Raw genomic sequence first — 22534 nt, 5'->3', positions numbered from 1 at the left:
AAGAGGATGTCTAAAGTCTCCGCAAAGATGACTGCATCATCTGCAAAATCAAGGTCCGAGATCTTGACATTCCCAAATGATGCACCGCAACTTGATCTCTCCGACATCCTCCCTAAAATCCAGTCCATACAAGTGCTGAAAAGTGTGGGGGCAAGTACACATCCCTGACGAACTCCAGTAACAACTGGAAATAAGTCAGAGATGGTACCACCACACTTCACAGCACTCTCAGTACCAGAGTAGAGTTCAGACATCAGATCGATCAGTTTTGGTGGCACCCCACGAAGACCAAGAATCCTCCAGAGGACATCCCGATTCACTGAATCGAACGCTTTACAGAGATCAACATGGGCTGCAAGCAGCCCCTGCCGAAACTCTCGTCTGCGTTCAGTGAGGACACGAAGTGCAAGGATACGGTCAATCGTTGACCTCTTTGGTGTAAAGCCTGACTGCTCTGGACGCTGGTGCTCAAGCAGATGGTGGCAAACCCTATCAAGAATTATCCGAGCAAAGACCTTGCCCAACACAGAGAGCAGCGTTACCCCTCGGTAGTTGTTGCAGTCTTGGCGATCACCCTTCCCTTTCCAGAGAGGGACAACAAGGCCCCTCTTCCAATCAGTTGGGATGATGCTGTGTTCCAGGCAGAGCACAAAACTGCATGCAACGACACGAGTGCAGCATTTCCACCAGCCTTGAGAAGTTCGGCATGGATGCCACAGATCCCTGGAGCTTTGCCCCGTTTCAACTGGTTCACCGCAGCCTGTGTTTCCACAAGCAAAGGTGGACCACAGTTGATTGGAGGGTCAGCAACAGGGATTGTAACACCCTTGACGTCCAACTCAACAGTTGGGGGATCAGCGTGGTACAACCGCTCAAAGTAACCGGCCCAGAGGGCCTTCACTTCAGACTCCTCTGTCAAGAGCCTACCACTCTCTGCTCGAACTGTAGTGCTCCAAGGGATGGGCTTGGATGAACGTAATGCGCGAATTCCCCTGTAAGCGGGATGAGAATCACCTGTCCATAGGTGATGCTCTACCCCCTCACAGATTCCTCGCACATAGGCCTCCTTGTCCACCCTCAGTGCACATACAGTTTTACGCCTCAGCTCCCTGAACAGCTCAGCTCTGCCATTCAGCCTGGCCCTGCGACTCTGGTCAATGGTATCCAGTGTCCCTTGAGAGACAAAATTCTTCTTTGCCCTGCAGTGAGCTCCAAGGCATCCACCGGCAACATCAAGGACGGTGGTCTTGAAGGCGCTCCACAATTCTTCAGGACCCCCCAAAGCACCCAGACCCCCCAAGTGTCCACTCAGCCTGTTCGCAAACTCCTCAGCTACTCTCTCATCCCTGAGCTTGGCAACATCCAGCCGAGGCTGGGATGGTACCATTCTCCAGGATTTAAGGTGCAGCTTTAGAGTTGCTAAAGAAATCGACCAAGAAACAAAATAATCAACATATTCAAGGTAACCATATAATCTATACTTCGGTATGGTACACACACACACACACACACACACACACACACACACACACACACACACACACACACACACACACACACACACACACACACACACACACACACACACACACACACACGAAACTAAGATCTTAGCAAATAATTAATTGAAACTGTACAAGACACCTTCAAAAATGCTTAAACATTCATTGGTGTTCACACATAACCAATGGAGAGATCAATGGTACAATGCCAGGCTTACGTAACACCATCAGATGAAGAAGAATGAAACTTGTAGGACATTGTTTTCAAAATAAAGAGGAGCCTGTCCCAGAATTGGGGTTAATGGTATCCAAAACATGGTGTTTTTTGTAGTTGTGCAAGACAACACATCTCATCCAACGGCAATCTAAAACATTTTGGGACTGCAACGGTTGACGATTTGCCAGGCCTTGTGACCACCGATAAATTACACTGGTCTGCGTCATTTCAGAGGTCTAGGTTTTCTCAACGGTTCTAGTATGTTTTTTGCATGCTGAATTCAGAAATGTATCTCATTTCGCTCAATCAGGTCAAGTTTTTTTTAAGGAAAATTTTTTCTCAATTTTAAGGAAAAAAAGATAATCAATTTTTTTTTTTAATTAGCATTTTTTAAATTCAAAATCGGATTTACATTGACAGAAAATGTACAAACTGTATATAAAATGACACACAAGTACCGTTAATGTGAAATTCAACATTAAAAAGACGAAGGAAAACAGCGACTGCTGGAGCGACTGAAGTTGGATGTTGCCAGAAACAACGATTTATCTATATTTTTCTGAAATTGAAATCAAAGTAATTGAGAAGGCACTTTCTTCCACATTAAGTGTACTTGTGTGTCATTATATGTATAGTTTGTACATTTTCTGTCAATGTCAGTCTGATTTTGAATTTAAAAAATGCCAATTAAAAAAACAAAAATTTTTGATTTTTTTATTTTCCTTAAAATTGAGATAGCATAAAAACTTGACCTGATTGAGTGAAATTAGATACATTTCTGAATTCAGCATGCAAAAAAAAACATACAAGAACCGTTGAGAAAACCTAGACCTCTGAAAAAAATATTTCAAATGCAGCCCAGTGTAATAGAGGGAACTTTCTATTATTCTGGCGAAGGCTGTTTGATGCCGATCATGATATGTACGTATTTACGAGTCCCATTTTTGAAATCTTAAGCCGCTTTGCTTGCATCGTGGAAATATATTGCCTCGAATATTACCGGGGCGTTTATATTACTTATTGAGGCTCATGGAAAAGTTTGCATTGGATTCATCGCAAATCCTTTCCAGGATGTCAGGGACTGCTGAAGCAGTTTCCTAGGCAAAGTAAATACACTGCATGGTTTGCCATTGCTCCAAGAAGAGTTAAACAGTAATATTAACCAAGAAGTGATGGAGAACATGGAGGCAAAGTGATGGAGAAATGAAAAAAGGTAAGAAAATACAGCAGGTGCAGGTGAGGAAGTGAATCTAAAATGGTTGTTCGTTGTCATATTGAGAAAGGATTTAAGGAAGCAGGTGGTGGTGATGCAAGTGCTACGTGAAAATGGGATTCATACGTTTTAGAATGAATGGGTGGGTTTTATGGTGGTGAAGTACAGTAATTACATTTAGTCTTTAAATTCCTGGAATGATGACGCAATCGGTGTATTTCATTCCACGTTTTCTCTTTTGTTTGTATTTCAACACCTTTGTCTGTCTTTTTTCAGTTCCTATTTTACAAATCAACATTCGTTTACAAATAAATATAAAACAAACGTTTCACGATATCGTATCGGATTCATTCCAGAAACATGAAACGAACAGGCACTTTATTGGAGATTTTAATCATTTGAAATCATTTTGTTTCACCTATTCAAGTGTTCATACCACGCTTGTTCAGGCTTGACGCCTACTCCATCGTTGAAAATCAAACTTACATCGACGTTGATGAAACTGCACCAATTTATCAAAGGTATTCTTCTGCTACACGTACAGACTTGTCCCATCGATATAGGTTTCCATTGATGCAATCTTTATTTCTTTAAATATTTTGGACAGATGCACAGCCATCTCAAGACAAGTGCCTTGATGTCTTCATCTGTTATAATCTTAACGCCACCCAGATGTTCTTTGAGTGATCCAAAGAGATGAAAATCACAATATATCTATATACATATATATATATATATATATATATATATATATATATATATATATATATATATATATATATATATATATATATATATATATATATATATTGTTGTGGTTACCAGATTCGCAAACCACCATTCAGGTCCCTTAGGTGAGGTATCTCGGTAAGTACATGTGTAGTTAGGTCCAAACCCGTTGTCTAGTGGGAATACATGTCATTTATGCGTGCTGCGACTCTTCAGGATAGCCGTTTTTCTTTTACTATCTTTATTTTGGACCACCCGCCATGATTACCACCACAACCACAACATCAACCACCAACCACAACGCCGCTTCACCACAACCGCCACGACCTTCACGTCACACCTCGCAACCGTAGCATCGCCACCGTTCTTGCCCCGCTGTGGGTACCGGTGTTGGACTCGTGCAGGGCGCACGTTGAACAGCGTGTACAAAATCACGGATTTTGTGCTTCAAAAACGGATCAAAAACGACACACGCCCACTTTTTGCCGTCCAATCGGTGAGCGAGGGGCGATTTGGCCCCGCCTCCAGAACGATCGATATATGCAAATTTGTGGATCAAAAAGCCTTCACGCCCACTTTTTCTCGGGCCAATGGGGAGCGAGGTGAAAGGTCGAAGGGAGGGGGTCAAAGGCGAAGCTACGGGGGGATAAAAGGACGGTGTTCGTCAGTCAGCAGAACGAGAAGGAGTCGGAACGGAGGGGACGAGAGTGGAAGTCTGGAGCCCGAAGCCTGCAGTAGCTGGAGAAGCTGAAGAGAGTCGAACGAGGGGAGCCCAAAGAAGAGTCCAGGGTGGAGAGTCCAGAGGCGGAGAGGCGGCAGCGGCGAAGGCAGACGAGGGGGTGCTCGCGTCGGTGCCAGGAGCTGCACGCCCGAGGGAGGCCGGCAGCGCGACCTGGCCGAGGTGGAGACGCACACCAGGGATAATAAAGATCCTCTATACCCCGAGCATCAGCAACCCCCTCCTGTTTCCCCCCACGCTGAGATAGTGCGACCAAGGGGGCCACTTTTTCCCACCCCCTGCCAGGCACTGTCCGCGAGGCCCGCGGAGTGCGGCGCCATCGCCGCTCCGCGTCTCATCACCAGACGGGTAGGCGCGACCCGGTCTCGGCCTCAGGCCTGCCTCATTCTTGGGGGATTTCTTTTCCTTGGTTTTGGGTATGTGTTGTCGGCGCCGTCTGTGAAGTAGAATTGTATAAGTGTTGCCGTGTGCTCGGTAGTCGGTATTAGCTCTGCACTGTCTTCGCTTTTATATTTGCTTTTTGTGTAAATGGAATTGTGTTTTCTTTTTTTTGTGTGCATTTGGTGGAATTGTATTTGTGTGCTTCCCGTGTGCCGCGAATAAATGTGCTTTATTGTTGAACTGTTCTCCCGCTTCGCTTCGTCTTTTCCCCCATTGAACCCTCATCTTGCTTCACGTAAAGGGTTGGTAGTGGGCTGAGTACGCCCGATAATTAATCGAACCGTCGAGGTCGACGATAACACCGCTCGGTTATTCTGATAGTACGGAACGGGTCGCTTAAGTGGCCCGTGTCCGAAGTCGACCTGCGGCGAGGTGCGATCGCCCGGTCTACCCTCCGCGTGGGTACTTAGGTAGGTCGAATTTGGCGAGCAACCCTATCCCACGCGGGGGCTGATTGGCTCGATCGCGGTGAGACCAAAAGGTCCACCCGTGACTGGTTCCCGGCGTTAGTCCGAGAGGGTCACGACTGGATTGTCCGTCCGGTGGGCGACGTGCCGCGATTCGAGTTACGTGGCCGTCAGCACGCCGGCGGGCGCGAAGACCGCAACAATATATATATATATATATATATATATATATATATATATATATATATATATATATATATATATATATATATATATATCTCTCTCTCTCTCTCTCTCTCTCTCTCTCTCTCTCTCCCCCCCCCCCCTCTCTCGTGCAGCTGCTGGTTGCATCATTGGTTGGGAGACGGCTATGCCGCTGATGCAGTGTCCCCCTTACCAGTACACTGGTGCTCATTTTGCCGACCTCGGAAGGATGACACACTGAGTCAACCTCCTGGTGTATTTTTAATTCAGCGGCCAACGGGGCTTGAACTCAGGACCCTGGGATCCCAAGCCCCCACCCTAACCACTAAGCCAACACCAGGTTTACAAGTTGACTAATCTGAGTTCTATGGAGGATAAATTAGAATTTCCCAACCCATCTCAGAGTACTTAGTTTTCACATTTTTCATGCGAGTAGGAGCATGACTGTGCAGTAAAGTCATGCCCTCAGAAAGCATACCTGGCTGTCACCTGTGTATGGCTTGTCTCACTTAATTGCATATCAAGTCACTGTAGTACTGTAGATTGATTGTTTTCCCACGTTGTAGAAATTCCACATGAATTAAACCGTTAAGGTCCCAAAACACTATTGCAGTAAGCTTTCTAGCTGATTGCCGAGGCTTGAAATATTTTGGTGGCGGAGACTAATAGTGGTCCACACAAATCAGGTATGCTTGTATTCTGACATCAAATAATAGACCCAGGTCTCATTCCATATCACCCTCCCTCCAGTAGTGTGCAAGAAGCTCTGTTCCAATGGCCACAGAAATTTGGTACTTACCTTGCACTAACCTTACAGGTAGATGTGCATATAGACACTCTATACTCCTCCCATGCTTTGATAGTCCCAGCCACCTCGGATAATTAATTCAGTGAGAGCTGATAGGTCTCCAATTGGGTCTTGATATATATATATATATATATATATATATATATATATATATATATATATATATATATATATATATATATATATTTATATATATATATATATATATATTTATATATAAACACACACATACACGAGGTGTGATGGAAACATTTGGTGAATGAGGCCGTGACTAATGAACACGTGGACATTATTGACGTCACTGGGCAGGTCATATTTTGTTAACCCTCAAACTTGCCAGCAAGCAACAAACATCATTTGACAACACACCAGTGCGCTGTGTTATTGCTTTGTGTGAGCAAGTGTTTGTAGTGCCTGGGGCTTATATAGAAAATGTGCAAACATGAAATTTGGTTTTAAACTTAGCAAGATGGCCACAGGGACTCACAAAATGCTCATAATGGTCTCCGCAGATGAAGTTGTGACAAAGAAGACTGTTTTCAAGTGGCTTCAAAGGTTTCAGGAAAGAAATGAGTCGCGAGAAGATGAAGAAAGAAGCGGTCGTCCCTCAACAGCACGAACCGATGACAGCAACACTCAAGTCAGCACTGTCGTCCATGAAAACTGATGTTTAACCATGTGAGAAATCACGGAAGAGACCAGTCTTTCATTTGGTTCCGTTCAGGTTATCCTGACAGACGATTTCAACATGAGACGCGTCAGCGCAAAGTTCATTCCGCGCCTCCTCACAGATGACCAAAAAGAAAATCACGTCTTCATTTCATCCAACTTGTTTGATGGGATGCATTTCGGATCCAACATTCTTACCCCAGGTGATAATGGGTGATGAGTATGACCCGGTAACAAAAGCACAGAGCTCCCAGTGAAAGACACCCTCACCTCCGACACCGAGAAAGGCACGTCAGTCGAGGTCGCAAGTGAAGGTCATTCTGATTGCGTTCTTCGACATGAAAGGAATAGTTCATGCTGAATTTCTTCCCAAAGGTGCTACCATTAATGTGGCTTTCTACCTGGAAGTTATTAAACATTTACGGGTCAATCAGATGGAAAAGACCAAAAGAGTGGAAGAACGTGCGGCTCGTTCATCACGACAATGTGCCCATGCCACACGTCACTCTCTATCCAACAATTTGTTGCAGCAAAAAAACATTCCTGTCATCTCACACCCGCTGTATTCGCCTGACTTGGCAATGTGCAACTAATGGTTACTCCCCAAATTGAAACAAACAACGAAAGGTAAGCGATTTGACACAACACTTCTCATACCCTCAAAGTTTGACCTAAAATCCAACAGCCTTCCAGTACTATCCCAAACTTCACATCTCAACAATGGGGTTGCACTGACTACATTGTGGTCACTTTTCCACAAATGTTCTCCCACCTCTACCACCTCCACCACCTCCACCATATTGGTATAATTACTTAAAAAGTGGACGAACACTGCATTGACCCTCTTGGGATTTACAACAAACTGGATGAATAAACAGTTTGGACAAAAGATAGAAAATGTTCATCTGCTCTGCATTTTCACGATTCCTGGACCCAATCTATCCCTGGTAAATGAAAATACCCCAAAATCAATACTCTTCCCTGATCACATGGATTCCTGATTTCTTCATCTCTTCATCTTTCCTCACACCAGGAGCCCTGTAATTGCATCCCACAAGTATCTTACTATACATGCAATCTCAAACCTCCAAACACACAGAATCCTCCATATTCATTACAATACTGTCGGACCCCGCTATTCGCAGGGGATATGTTCTTGGAAAATGCTGCGAAAAAGGGGGATAGGTTCCCAGCGGTTCACAATTCATGAGGGAAAATCAAAAATCCCATTACAAACCGCAAAAAAAATGCGACTACACCTCCAAACAACCTCAAAAAAGTGGAAAAAAAACCCCATCAATACAACCGTAAAAATGCGAAGAAAAACCGTGAATATGCCCGAAAAAAGCCGCCAATACACGAAGTACAGGGCCGTGAATATAGAAGCAGGTACACATTTTATAAGCCGCGAATATTGAAGCAGGTACACATTTTATAAACTACGAATATTGAAGCAGGTACACATTTTATAAACTGCGAATATTGAAGCAGGTACGCATTTTATAAACCGCGAATATTGAAGCAGGTACACATTTTATAAACCGCGAATGTTGAAGCAGGTCCACATTTTACAAACCGTGAATATTGAAGCAGGTACACATTTTATAAACCGCGAATATTGAAGCAGGTACACATTTTATAAACCGTGAATATTGAACCAGGTACACATTTTATAAACCCCGAATGTTGAATCAGGTCCACATTTTATAAACTGCGAATATTGAAGCAGGTACATATTTTATAAACCACGAATATTGAAGCAGGTACACATTTTATAAACCGTGAATATTGAAGCAGGTACACATTTTATAAACCCCGAATGTTGAATCAGGTCCACATTTTATAAACTGCGAATATTGAAGCAGGTACGCATTTTATAAGCCGCGAATATTGAAGCAGGTACACATTTTATAAACCACGAATATTGAAGCAGGTCCACATTTTGTAAACCGTGAATATTGAAGCAGGTCCACATTTTATAAACCGTGAATATTGAAGCAGGTACACATTTTATAAACCGCGAATGTTGAATCAGGTCCACATTTTATAAACTGCGAATGTTGAAGCAGGTACACATATTATAAACCGCGAATATTGAAGCAGGTACGCATTTTATAAGCCGCGAATATTGAAGCAGGTACACATTTTATAAGCCGCGAATATTGAAGCAGGTACACATTTTATAAACCGTGAATATTGAAGCAGGTACGCATTTTATAAACCGCGAATATTGAAGCAGGTACACATTTTATAAACCGCGAATGTTGAAGCAGGTCCACATTTTATAAACCGTGAATATTGAAGCAGCTACACATTTTATAAACCGCGAATGTTGAATCAGGTCCACATTTTATAAACTGTGAATGTTGAAGCAGGTACACATTTTATAAACCACGAATATTGAAGCAGGTACACATTTTATAAACCGCGAATATGGAAGCAGGTACACATTTTATAAGCCGCGAATATTGAAGCAGGTACACATTTTATAAACCGCGAATATTGAAGCAGGTACACATTTTATAAGCCACGAATATTGAAGCAGGTACACATTTTATAAACCGCGAATATTGAAGCAGGTCCACATTTTATAAACTACGAATATTGAAGCAGGTACACATTTTATAAACTGCGAATATTGAAGCAGGTACGCATTTTATAAACCGCGAATATTGAAGCAGGTACGGATTTTATAAACCGCGAATATTGAAGCAGGTACACATTTTATAAACCGCGAATATTGAAGCAGGTACGCATTTTATAAACCGCGAATGTTGAAGCAGGTCCACATTTTATAAACCGTGAATATTGAAGCAGGTCCACATTTTATAAACCGCGAATGTTGAATCAGGTCCACATTTTATAAACTGCGAATGTTGAAGCAGGTACACATTTTATAAACCGTGAATATTGAAGCAGGTACGCATTTTATAAGCCGCGAATATTGAAGCAGGTACACATTTTATAAACCATGGATATTGAAGCAGGTACACATTTTACAAACCGTGAATATTGAAGCAGGTACACATTATATAAACCACGACTATTGAAGCAGATACACATTTTATAAACCGCGAATATTGAAGCAGGTACACATTTTATAAACCGTGAATATTGAAGCAGGTACACATTTTATAAACCACGACTATTGAAGCAGATACACATTTTATAAACCGCGAATATTGAAGCAGGTACACATTTTATAAGCCGTGAATCTATGTGAAAATGTCTACCTTCGGTGGCGGAGGTAAAAATAATTTTTAAAACTTTCAACGTTTGGAATGGTCGTTAAAGTTGTTTTATTTGGTTTGATATTTGATTAAAGTTGATGAGCCACAACTTTGTTGAACGTTATTATTCATTATTTTTGCATCAAATTTCCCAAACAATAACTCCACCTCATCCTCTTTCAAAATAGACGAGCATTCACAACAGTCCCATGACTTTCTGGGGCAATATTAATAATAATAATAATAATTGAATTTATAATTATCGTTATTCAGTCAAGCAGTGATTTTTGTGAAGCAAAGGAGTAGGAAGGTATGTTGAATGATTAAAATGAGTGAATTTGTCTTGTTTGAGACATTCGGTAGCAGTAGTTTCATTTGAAAGGTTACAGTTCATACCTGCTAACCCAGGTAGCCACCCTGTCGGACTGAATCTGGCAAACTGTCGGTATACAGCTGGCAGGGTGTCCCGCCAGAGTCGGTCTGGCGTCATTAGCTACCTGGGGATTGTACAGCAGTGTAGTCAAGTTCAGCTTGATCATAACCCACTGCACTAGCCCAGTAGCTCCACCCTTCTGCTTCCTGCAGATTTTTTTCTCTGTGAGAACCGGCCATCGTAAAGCCTGACCACAAGCCCTAAACTGTTATTTTTGGCCACAAAGAGAATGCAAACACAACAAGAGGGGGGTGGGGTAAGAACACCTGTTTGAAACAAAGCAAACTCGCAGAGTCGAAAAATAGGACATGAAAGGAACCGAGTATCAAGTATGGAGGATTTCAAAGTACTAAAAGTAAAATTCCAATTAAAAACAAAATCAAAAACAAATAAAACATGTATCACAATAATAATCAAATACAAGCAATTATTCAGATATAGAGGTTCATGGGAAAATGCTGGACCATCCTCCATGATAAATCCTTCTCACAAACAAGGTTAAAGTTCAAAACTCTGTTTCTTCACTTGCTGCTGCAAAACCATGAGATTAATTTTTTTCAGTGAACTTCAATTTCCCACATAACACGTCATTTGCAGTTGAAAAAGATATACAGTCCTTAAAGCAAAATAATATGGCATGTAATGTAAAGCAACCCCCCATACTCCCCCTCTCCCCTCCCAAAGGAAAAAAAAGGCAATTCATATACTGTACAGGGATTACCATGAATAAATCAATTCATTTCTACAAACATTTACAAATGCAGAGGTCTAACAGACCCACAAAAGCCTTACGGATTGGATTTTTAGGGTGGGGGTTGAGCACTGGAGATTGTGTTGTTGACCTGTTAATAACATTTGTCACACAAGCAAAAACAAAAATGGAACACATAAAACAGGAACTGATAGATAAATAAATAAATAAATAATGACAAAACTTTACTTTCCCTTTCACTTTGCAAAGTCAACTTTTACCAACTACTAACATAACTTTCTGTAGCATGAATATGTGTGTATATATATATATATATATATATATATATATATATATATATATATATATATATATATATATATATATATATATATATATATATATATATATTCATACAATACTGTACATTTATGCATACATACATATACAGACACCAATAATTGCATACATACATGTATACATGCACACATAAATATATACACACATACATATCAATACATACTTCCATACACATGATACATACATGCATATACAGACATGTATACATTCATACATGCACACATAAATATATACACACATACATACCAATACATACTTACATACAAATGATACATACATGCATACAGCACATACATATACAGACACCAATACATGCAAACATACATAATACATATACATATATTCATACATAGCAATACATGCAAACATACACAATACATATGCATACATCCATACCTACATACCAATACATGCAAGCATACATAATACATACATATATCCATACACTTGACACATACATCCACACCTACATACAAATACATGATATATATATATATATATATATATATATATATATATATATATATATATATATATATATATATATATATATATATATATATATATATATATATATATATATATATATTGTTGCGGATTCGCGCCCGCCGGCGTGCTGACGGCCACGTAACTCGAATCGCGGCACGTCACCCACCGGATGGACAATCCAGTCGTGACCCTCTCGGACTAACGCCGGGAACCAGTCACAGGTGGACCTTTCGGTCTCACCGCGATCGTGCCAATCGGCCCCCGCGTGGGATAGGGTTGCTCGCCAAATTCGACCTACCTAAGTACCCACACGGAGGGTAGACCGGGCGATCGCTCCTCGCCGCAGGTCGACTTCGGACACGGACCACTTAAGCGACCCGTTCCGTACTATCGGGATAACCGAGCGGTGTTATTCGTCGGCCTCGACGGTTCGATTAATTATCGGGCGTCTTAGCCCACGACCAACCCTTTACGTGAAGCAAGATGGGGATTCAATGAAAGAAATGACGAAGCGAAGCGGGAAAACAGTTCAACAATAAGCACATTTATTTCGCGATGAACGGAAAGCACACATATACAATTGCACCAAAAGCACATGTAAAAGAAGAAGACAATGCAATATTACACAAAGAGCAAATGCAACAATGCAGATCTATCCGACTACCGGGCACACGGCAACACTTATACAATTTTACTTCACAGACGGCGCCGACAACACATATTCCCAAAGCAAAAGAAAAGAGAACCACCCTCCAGGATGAGGGAGGTAGGCGGGCCTGGGGCCGAGACCGTGTCGGGCCTACCCGTCTGATGATGAGACGCGGAGCGGCGGTGGTGCCTCAACTCCGCGGGCCTCGCGGACAGTGTCTGGTAGGGGGTGGGAAGGGGGCCCCCTTTGTCGCACTATCTCAGCGCGGGGGGAAACAGGAGGGGGTTGCTGATGCTCGGGGAAAGGAGGATATAACCGTCTCGGGTCCCACGGCGAGCGTCTCCTCCTCCACCTCGGTCGCGTTGCTGGCCTCTCCCTGTGCCGCTCCCGGCACCGACACGAGCACCCCCTCGTCCGCCTTCGCCGCCGTCACCTCTCCACAGCTCCGTCCTCTTCACTCCGACTAGTACCACTTCTTTCCAGCTCCACCGACGACTCTCTTGAATTCCGCACACTCAACTCTACTTCCAACTCAAATCTTACTCAACTTCCAACTCAACTCTTACTCAATTTCCAACTCAACTCCCGTTTATATAAGCCCCGTGGCTTCGCTCTTTTACCCTTGACCCTCTGCCTCCGACCCTTCACCTCTCTTGCTGGCTCCCCATTGGCCCGAGGAAAAGTGGGCGTGAATGCTTTTTGATCCATGAATTTGCATATAGCGACCGCCCTCCAACGCCCTGGAGGCGGGGCCAAACCGCCCCTCGCTCACCGATTGGACGGAACAAAAGTGGGCGTGAGTCGTTTTTGATCCGTTTTTATGCGGAAAGTCCGTGATGTTTTTGAACACGCTGCTCGGTGCGCGCCCCGCACGAGTCCAGCATCGGTGCCCACGAGTGGCGCGAGATGACGGTGATGCGATGGTGGCGAGTTGTGACGGTAAAGGTCGTGGCGGTTGTGGTGAAGCGGTGTTGTGGTTGGTGGTTGTTGTTGTGAAGCGGCGTTGTGGTTGGTGGTTGTTGTTGTGATGGCTGTTGAGACATGGTTGGTGGTGGTAATAATGGCGGCTGGTCCAAAATAAAGATAGTAAAAGAAAAACGGCTATCCTGAAGAGTCGCAGCCCTCATGAATGACATTTATTCCCTCTAGACAACGGGTTTGGGCCTAACTACACATATACTTACCGAGATATCTCACCTAAGGGACCTGAATGGTGGTTTGTGAATTTCGTCAACCACAACACTACCCCCTCCCCTTTTTACAGACTCGTCCCGAGTCGTCAAATTTTCGTGTGCCATCATGTGTAGTTTTCCCCTAGTACATTTTACCTACGGATCCCTGAGTGCGACATTCATGGTATTCGTGTCCCCAAAATAAATAACAAAATAAATAGGGCTGAGTAACTACCTAAACAAACTCACTCACACGGACGACTTAAATAAAATTGCCGGCGCTAAGACAGACATGCCGGGGGCGCACTCATATGTACAGTACATCTTAACCTTAACTTACAAATTTTACACTAAACCATGGCCCAGGATCAATGAACTCTGCAAAAAGAAAGCAGTTAGCAGGGAGCCAGGCTGCTCGCATGCAGTCTCTGACTCAAATAATGCAGGTGACAGGGAACGTGGCCGGCTGCTCACACGCAGTCCACGGCCTTCCCTTTTGAACTGAACGCAGTGAACCACAACGGTGCATGGGCTGCACAAACGTAGTCTCCGTGCCAGCTCAAGTGGCACACGCAATGAACACAACGAATGGATGGATGAATGGTTTGAACTGAACGCAGTGAACCACAACGGTGCATGGGCTGCACAAATGCAGTCTCCGTGCCAGCTCAAGTGGCACACGCAATGAACACAACGAATGGATGGATGAACACAAACACGGTGCACGGGCCGCCAGTGCAGGCCCGTGTTGTAGCTGCCATCAGGGCAGTTCTTGCAGCTTGCAAACTGTTGCCTTGATCCTGGCGCACATGGAAATGAACAGGGGGGGGGGGGGCAAAGCAAAAATTGAACGGGGCTGGTGAACAGGGGCAGTGGGCATGGCATGGCAAAGGCAGTAGGCAAACACAGCCCGCAGAAGAAGGCCGCTGCAGCCGGCAGCCGGCAGATGAACTGGCCGGCACAGGCCTTGAAGAAAAACACGGCCAGCCGATGGCACAGGCCTTGCAGCAAAACAACAGCTGCCGATGAAGTTGGCCGGCCTCCGCCTTGAAGCAAAATACGGCCAGCCGATGAAGTTGGCCAGCCTTTGCCGTTCAGTGGAGGTTGGTGGAGGGAGTGCGGTGGTGCTGGCCACTTGGAAGGCGGGCTCGGACCGACCTACCTGTCTCCCTCCCACCTATCGCCTTTGCCTGTCACTGTACATACCCACTCCCTTAATTTGTCAAACCCAATTTAGCCCCAACTTTTTTTTTTTTTTTTTTTTTTTACTTCCCCACTATAAATCGTCCCCAAACCCCCTTTACTGTCCTTGTTCGGCTAACCTATCCTGTCACCTAGCCTACTCCCAACCCCTACGTTCCCTTCCCGGAGGGGAATAAGGGAGAGCTAACGTCCTTTGTCGAGGCCCAACGAAGCCTCAGAATGGCCTCCCCAGAGTTCAGCGATCTAACCCAAAGTGGGTCCAGCGGCCCACAACGAGAGCGAGGGGATGGATGGTGCGGAGGGGTACACTTCCTAATCTACCCTATCCATTTAACTGTTAAACTACCCCGGGGCTTTCAACAAGCGCCTCTCGCTTAAACTATTTTAATTGGTTCTAACAACCCAGATTCCCGTCGCCTGTGTTGGTGTCCTTACAATTTCGGGCCTCGCCCCCCAATTTTCTCTCCGTGCCCTCACACGGTCTCATGGCTGGGACACGTGGCTCCCTTTGGCAGGCACGACCCTCTGCCAATTCCCCAGCTATGGCACCCCCGGGCACTACACTGCCTCTGAGCCTACCAGCTCCCTAACACCGGGGAGTGCCCCCCATGGCACCTCCCCTGAAACGCACACGTGGCAGGCTGGCTTCCCAGGCCCCTTTCCGAGGGTCACCCGCGCCCACAACACTGCCCACGCGGCTAATGGCGCCCCGGGCCCCCGCACCAAGCAGGCGCACCCGTGCCCACTACGCTATCCCGGCCCCCCATGGGCCCTTGGCCCACTACGGCCGACTAGCCTGGTGCCCGGGGTACCCACTCAGCGATACTCACCTTTCGCCACCACGCTCCCAGCCTGTCAACAGGGCTCCTGCACCCCTCCAAACGGGTTTCGAGCCTACTTCCCCACCAACAACAAAACGACTTCCATATTTGTTAATTTGACTAACCCACTAACTCAGTCTACACTGACCCCGGGTTCCCTTGGGCGGGAGTCACTCCTCCCCCCAATCACTCATCGCACCATGCATTCCCCATTCGCTCCACTCACACAGACCCGCTGGCCTCACTCACTCAACAAGTACTCACCTCACAACTCACCAACTCTTCAACACACACACCGCTGAACTCTGCCATCCTTCTAACTACATCCCCTAACTAACTCGTGCTCCCACGTCGTCCCTTAAACTATAGCACGTTCCTTTTAACACTACGTAGCTAAGCTACGTCCCCACTACACATTCACTGTCTGTCACTGTTTCCAAATCTCTAAAATAACTTTCCCAACCTAAATCTCGCTACAATCCCTCTAACTAATCCATTCCACGGACTCCATGAGGACTTACCCCTGCCCCATGAAGTCGGTCTAGCTAAGCTAACCCTTCCCCCTAACTAGTTTCCATCCTGTGCCCAAGGTAAGGGGGTCTTCCACCCCTTGCCCAGGAATCCTGTGCACCCGAAAGTGAGGCTTGCTTTTTTTTTTCTTTTTTTTTTCATGCGCATCACCAGCGCGGTAACCCACAGCTCGCGCACTTTGCACCCGCCCGTGACGTCATGCAGCTGCACGTGTACCTCGTCCCTCCTTGGACGGTACCATCCGGCAGGGATACTCCTCCAGCTGGATTCCAACCCCACGTGCAGCCATGACGTTACCGTGCGCATAAAAAAAACCACAAGCCCCACGTCTCGAGGGGTTCCCCACGCGAACACATGTGCTTTGCCCGTTGGAGCTTAACACACACGATCGCGTGGAGAACCCGTCCGGTCCAAATCCATAATCCTGCCTCAACTTTGTCCGTCCGCGGGATCGGCAAATCCACCGCTGGCGTTTCCGGACCGGGACTTCACTCTCGCAAGCGAGCACGTGGGGGCCTCGTGCGTTGCACAGCACGGACCTCGTGCTCACTGCTGGGTGAACCCGGCACGGTCCCCGAAACAACTACAGCCGCTACTCGGCTTCCTTTCCTCACATGTCGCCGTCGTCGCCATTCGACACACGCACACCCGCGTGTTACGACGCTCACACACCTCACCATTACATTCACACCGGGAGACGCGGCTGCGTGCTCCCGCATGCCAACCGACATCTCCCTCACATACCGCTCTCTCACACACACGGTCTCCCTTGCATAAACCATACCACTCACACGTGGCGCTCCATTCATACAAACCACTCCACTCACACCCGCGGGGGCACTCACCCGCGGTTCCTCATCCACACACCGTGCCTCACTCATACACCGTGCCTCATCCACACACGGCGTGCTGGGAAGCACGTACTCCGGCACAATCGCCAACACACCACTCACACACGGGGTCGCTTCCACACACGGGGACGCACTCACACCTTGCACCACACACACAGGGACAACCACACTGGGGATTCGTGTCCCCACAAGGGTCTCCGGGGCCTCTATACCCCCCAAGCTCTCCGCGCACCCGTCCGCAGCACTCGTCCCCTCAACCTCGCAAAGCACGACCGAATTCACCTGGTCGTGACTCGCCTCAAGGGGGCATACTCCCTCCCCTCGTTCCTGGAGGAGGCTATCCCGCTGCTCGCACCAGGTCTCTACCCAGTCCGCGAGCTCACCCCCATTATCCTCCACTACCTCCGTGTGTGTGTGTGCGTCACTTACCCCGTCTTCATCGTGTAGTCTTCCCTCCATCGTTCCCATCTCCCGTGTCTCTGCCAACTCAGTCACCTCTTCACCCTTTACCTCCCTTGTCTCAATTATTATTTCCCTTGTCGTCACCTCGTGTCTCGTCTCACACGTTTTGGTCTCCCAATTTAATTTTTCCCTTTCGGTCACGTCACGACCCTCGCCCAACACGCCCCCCGAATTATTTTGTCACCCGCCTCCACCGCGGGCCTGTCAGCCGTTGCACCCCCTCCCAGCTCGTTCGTTCCTACACGTGGAGTCGCCATTTTTAGCTCCCTGGTCACTGCCTTCATGCCCGCCTGCAGGCTTCGGCCCATGTTCTGCGTCTCACCCCGCAGCTCTTTCATTTCTTCCCTCATTTGCTGTGTATTCGCATCCATCGTCGTTTTCACTTCGTCCATTTGCTTGTTCATTCCTTTCATTTCGTTTTTCATTTCATTTGTATTTGTATCCATCTTTTCGATCATTTCCGCATTCATTTTTGCCAGCATGGTGAATAGCTGGGCCATGTCGGGTGCGCTTGGGTGAGCCGTTTCGGCAGGGGTTGGGGAAGGGTTTTGGTGGAGAGGGGGAGGGGAGGTGTCATACACCGCGGCCGCTGCCGCACCCATTTCGGGCTCTGGGTTCAGTTGGGCGAGTTCGTTTTCCTGTACAACCAACATTTCCTGCACGGGGATTTCATCCTGAGCCATGGATTCTACACATTCTACATCCATTTCTAATACCCCCGGCTCCCGCTCGCCTTGAGACGCCATCTTGCTTCTCTTAAAGGGTTAATTTAGCTCGCTCGTAATTTGGAGGGAATCGGGGGTCGCTCCTCTCACCCCTGAACCGATTCCCGTGAATTTAATTGGAGACAGGAGAGCCCGTTTTCCCGTTCTCCGATACCAGTGCCGCGAGGAGGGCGATGGGTTTATATCCCACTCCTGACACCAGTGTTGCTGAATCGCGCCCGCCGGCGTGCTGACGGCCACGTAACTCGAATCGCGGCACGTCGCCCACCGGACGGACAATCCAGTCGTGACCCTCTCGGACTAACGCCGGGAACCAGTCACGGGTGGACCTTTCGGTCTCACCGCGATCGTGCCAATCGGCCCCCGCGTGGGATAGGGTTGCTCGCCAAATTCGACCTACCTAAGTACCCACACGGAGGGTAGACCGGGCGATTGCACCTCGCCGCAGGTCGACTTCGGACACGGGCCACTTAAGCGACCCGTTCCGTACTATCGGGATAACCTAGCGGTGTTATTCGTCGGCCTCGACGGTTCGATTAATTATCGGGCGTCTTAGCCCACGACCAACCCTTTACGTGAAGCAAGATGGGGATTCAATGAAAGAAATGACGAAGCGAAGCGGGAAAACAGTTCAACAATAAGCACATTTATTTCGCGATGAACGGAAAGCACACATATACAATTCCACCAAAAGCACATGTAAAAGAAGAAGACAATGCAATATTACACAAAAAGCAAATGCAACAATGCAGATCTATCCGACTACTGGGCACACGGCAACACTTATACAATTTTACTTCACAGACGGCGCCGACAACACATATTCCCAAAGCAAAAGAAAAGAGAACCACCCTCCAGGATGAGGGGGGTAGGCGGGCCTGGGGCCGAGACCGTGTCGGGCCTACCCGTCTGATGATGAGACGCGGAGCGGCGGTGGTGCCTCAACTCCGCGGGCCTCGCGGACAGTGTCTGGTACGGGGTGGGAAGGGGGCCCCCTTTGTCGCACTATCTCAGCGCGGGGGGGAAACAGGAGGGGGTTGCTGATGCTCGGGGAAAGGAGGATATAACCCTGTCTCGGGTCCCGCGGCGAGCGTCTCCTCCTCCACCTCGGTCACGTTGCTGGCCTCTCCCTGTGCCGCTCCCGGCACCGACGCGAGCACCCCCTCGTCCGCCTTCGCCGCCGTCACCTCTCCACAGCTCCGTCCTCTTCACTCCGACTAGTACCACTTCTCTCCAGCTCCACCGACGACTCTCTTGAATTCCGCACACTCAACTCTACTTCCAACTCAACTCTTACTCAACTTCCAACTCAACTCTTACTCAACTTCCAACTCAACTCCCGTTTATATAAGCCCCGTGGCTTCGCTCTTTTACCCTTGACCCTCTGCCTCCGACCCTTTACCTCTCTTGCTGGCTCCCCATTGGCCCGAGGAAAAGTGGGCGTGAATGCTTTTTGATCCATGAATTTGCATATAGCGACCGCCCTCCAACGCCCTGGAGGCGGGGCCAAACTGCCCCTCGCTCACCGATTGGACGGAACAAAAGTGGGCGTGAGTCGTTTTTGATCCGTTTTTATGCGGAAAGTCCGTGATGTTTTTGAACACGCTGCTCGGTGCGCGCCCCGCACGAGTCCAGCATCGGTGCCCACGAGTGGCGCGAGATGACGGTGATGCGATGGTGGCGAGTTGTGACGGTAAAGGTCGTGGCGGTTGTGGTGAAGCAGCGTTGTGGTTGGTGGTTGTTGTTGTGAAGCGGCGTTGTGGTTGGTGGTTGTTGTTGTGATGGCTGTTGAGACGTGGTTGGTGGTGGTAATAATGGCGGCTGGTCCAAAATAAAGATAGTAAAAGAAAAACGGCTATCCTGAAGAGTCGCAGCCCTCATGAATGACATTTATTCCCTCTAGACAACGGGTTTGGGCCTAACTACACATATACTTACCGAGATATCTCACCTAAGGGACCTGAATGGTGGTTTGTGAATTTCGTCAACCACAACAATATATATATATATATATATATATATATATATATATATATATATATATATATATATATATATATATATATATATATATATATATATATACACTCACATACACTTGACACATACATCCATACCTACATACCAATTCATGCAAACATACATAATACATATATACACATGACACATACATAGCAATACATGCAAACATACATACATCCATACCTACATACCAATACATGCAAACATACATAATACATACATACATATATACACTTGACACATATACCAATACATACAAACATACATAATACATATACATACATACATAAATACACATACATCCATACATACATAATACATATACATACATCCATACCTACATACCAATACATGCAAACATACATTCACACCAATACATGCAAACATACATAATACATATACACACCCATTACTACATAGCAATACATGCAAACATACATAATACATATATACATACACATGACACATACATACATAATACATACACATGACACATACATACATCTGACACATACACCCATACCTACATACCAATACATGCAAACATATACATACACATGACACATACATACATATATACATACACTTGACACATACATCCATACCTCCATACCAATTCATGCATACATACATAATACATATACATACACATGACACATACATCCATACCTCCATACCAATTCATACATACATACATAATACATATACATACACTTGACACATACATCCATACCTTCATACCAATTCATGGATACATACATAATACATATACATACACACACATGACATACATACATACACATGACATACATATATACCAATACACACATACATATATACATACACTTGACATACATCCATACCAACATAATACATATACATACATGCATACACACATGACATAAATACATACCAATACGTGCATAATACATTTACATACATACCAATACACACATACATAAAGACCAATACATACATGCATACATAATGCATATACATACCACATACACATGACACATGCATACATACATACATACATACATACCAATACATGCATACATAAACACACATGATACATACATATGATATATACATATACATACACACATACAAATAGCAGTTAGGTGTCCCTATAAAGTGTGTTATTCGAAAGTTCCACATTCCACAGGTGTATTCGTGTGTGTGTGTGTGTGTGTGTGTGTGTGTGTGTGTGTGTGTGTGTGTGTGTGTGTGTGTATGTATATATATATATATATATATATATATATATATATATATATATATATATATATATATATATATATATATATATCCTCCCTTGTGAGCGTCAATTCTAAAATTGAAAAGGTAAACCAGGCGTACGCGCATACCTATCCCTTACCTGAAGCACTGCAGTCACCCAGGCTTGCCCCAACTCGCTAAGACAAGCGCTCTCGTGCACGGCTCTCAATCTGTGTCTGTTTCCCACGATTGTTCGCGCAGTTTGGGTTGTGTGAGAGTGGGAGCCGGTGGCGGGAGTCGATGAGAGGGAGGAGGGGCGAGTGGGATTGATGGGGCGGGTAAGGTCCGGGTGTGAAGGTGGAGATCTGGGGGAAGGGGCTCACCACAAGGAAATGGCATCCCTCACTCCCATGCAATCCACAAATAGCAAGAGGAGCACGTGCGTCGTATCAATTACTAAACACCCTATACTAATGTCTTCCCTTGATCTTCCAATCCAGACACAGGTTTTCACTATATAAAGTTTTCCTGACATTTAACACCTAACCATATTTACCTGTCTGCTCTCTATCCCTCTTTTTGTCTCATCAACCCGTTCAGATTTATGTATATGTATGTATATATATATATATATATATATATATATATATATATATATATATATATATATATATATATATATATATATATATATATATATATATATATATATTATTCAGCAATCTCTCACGACTAACTAGTTATG

General features: G+C 45.6%; 1 protein-coding gene across 5 annotated transcripts in view; it reads right to left on the bottom strand.

Moving 5' to 3' along the window:
- Window positions 1–22313, bottom strand: part of LOC147012182 (ras guanyl-releasing protein 3-like) — a 213724-nt gene extending 191411 nt beyond the window's left edge. For 2 of the 5 annotated variants that reach the window (XM_085855973.1, XM_085855975.1), the window contains exon 1: window positions 21950–22312. The gene's annotated coding sequence lies outside the window, so the exon portion shown is untranslated. Of the gene's footprint in view, window positions 1–21938 lie in introns of all 5 variants that reach the window. The other 3 variants (XM_085855974.1, XM_085855977.1, XM_085855979.1) reach the window with 3 other exon arrangements.
- Between the last annotated feature and the right edge of the window lie 221 nt (window positions 22314–22534).

Source organism: Eptatretus burgeri, chromosome 15 (genome assembly GCF_056783735.1).
Source record: "Eptatretus burgeri isolate ZD-2024b chromosome 15, Ebu_testis_v1, whole genome shotgun sequence".
Lineage (NCBI taxonomy): Eukaryota > Metazoa > Chordata > Myxini > Myxiniformes > Myxinidae > Eptatretus > Eptatretus burgeri.
This window is presented reverse-complemented; position numbering and strand designations above follow the sequence as displayed.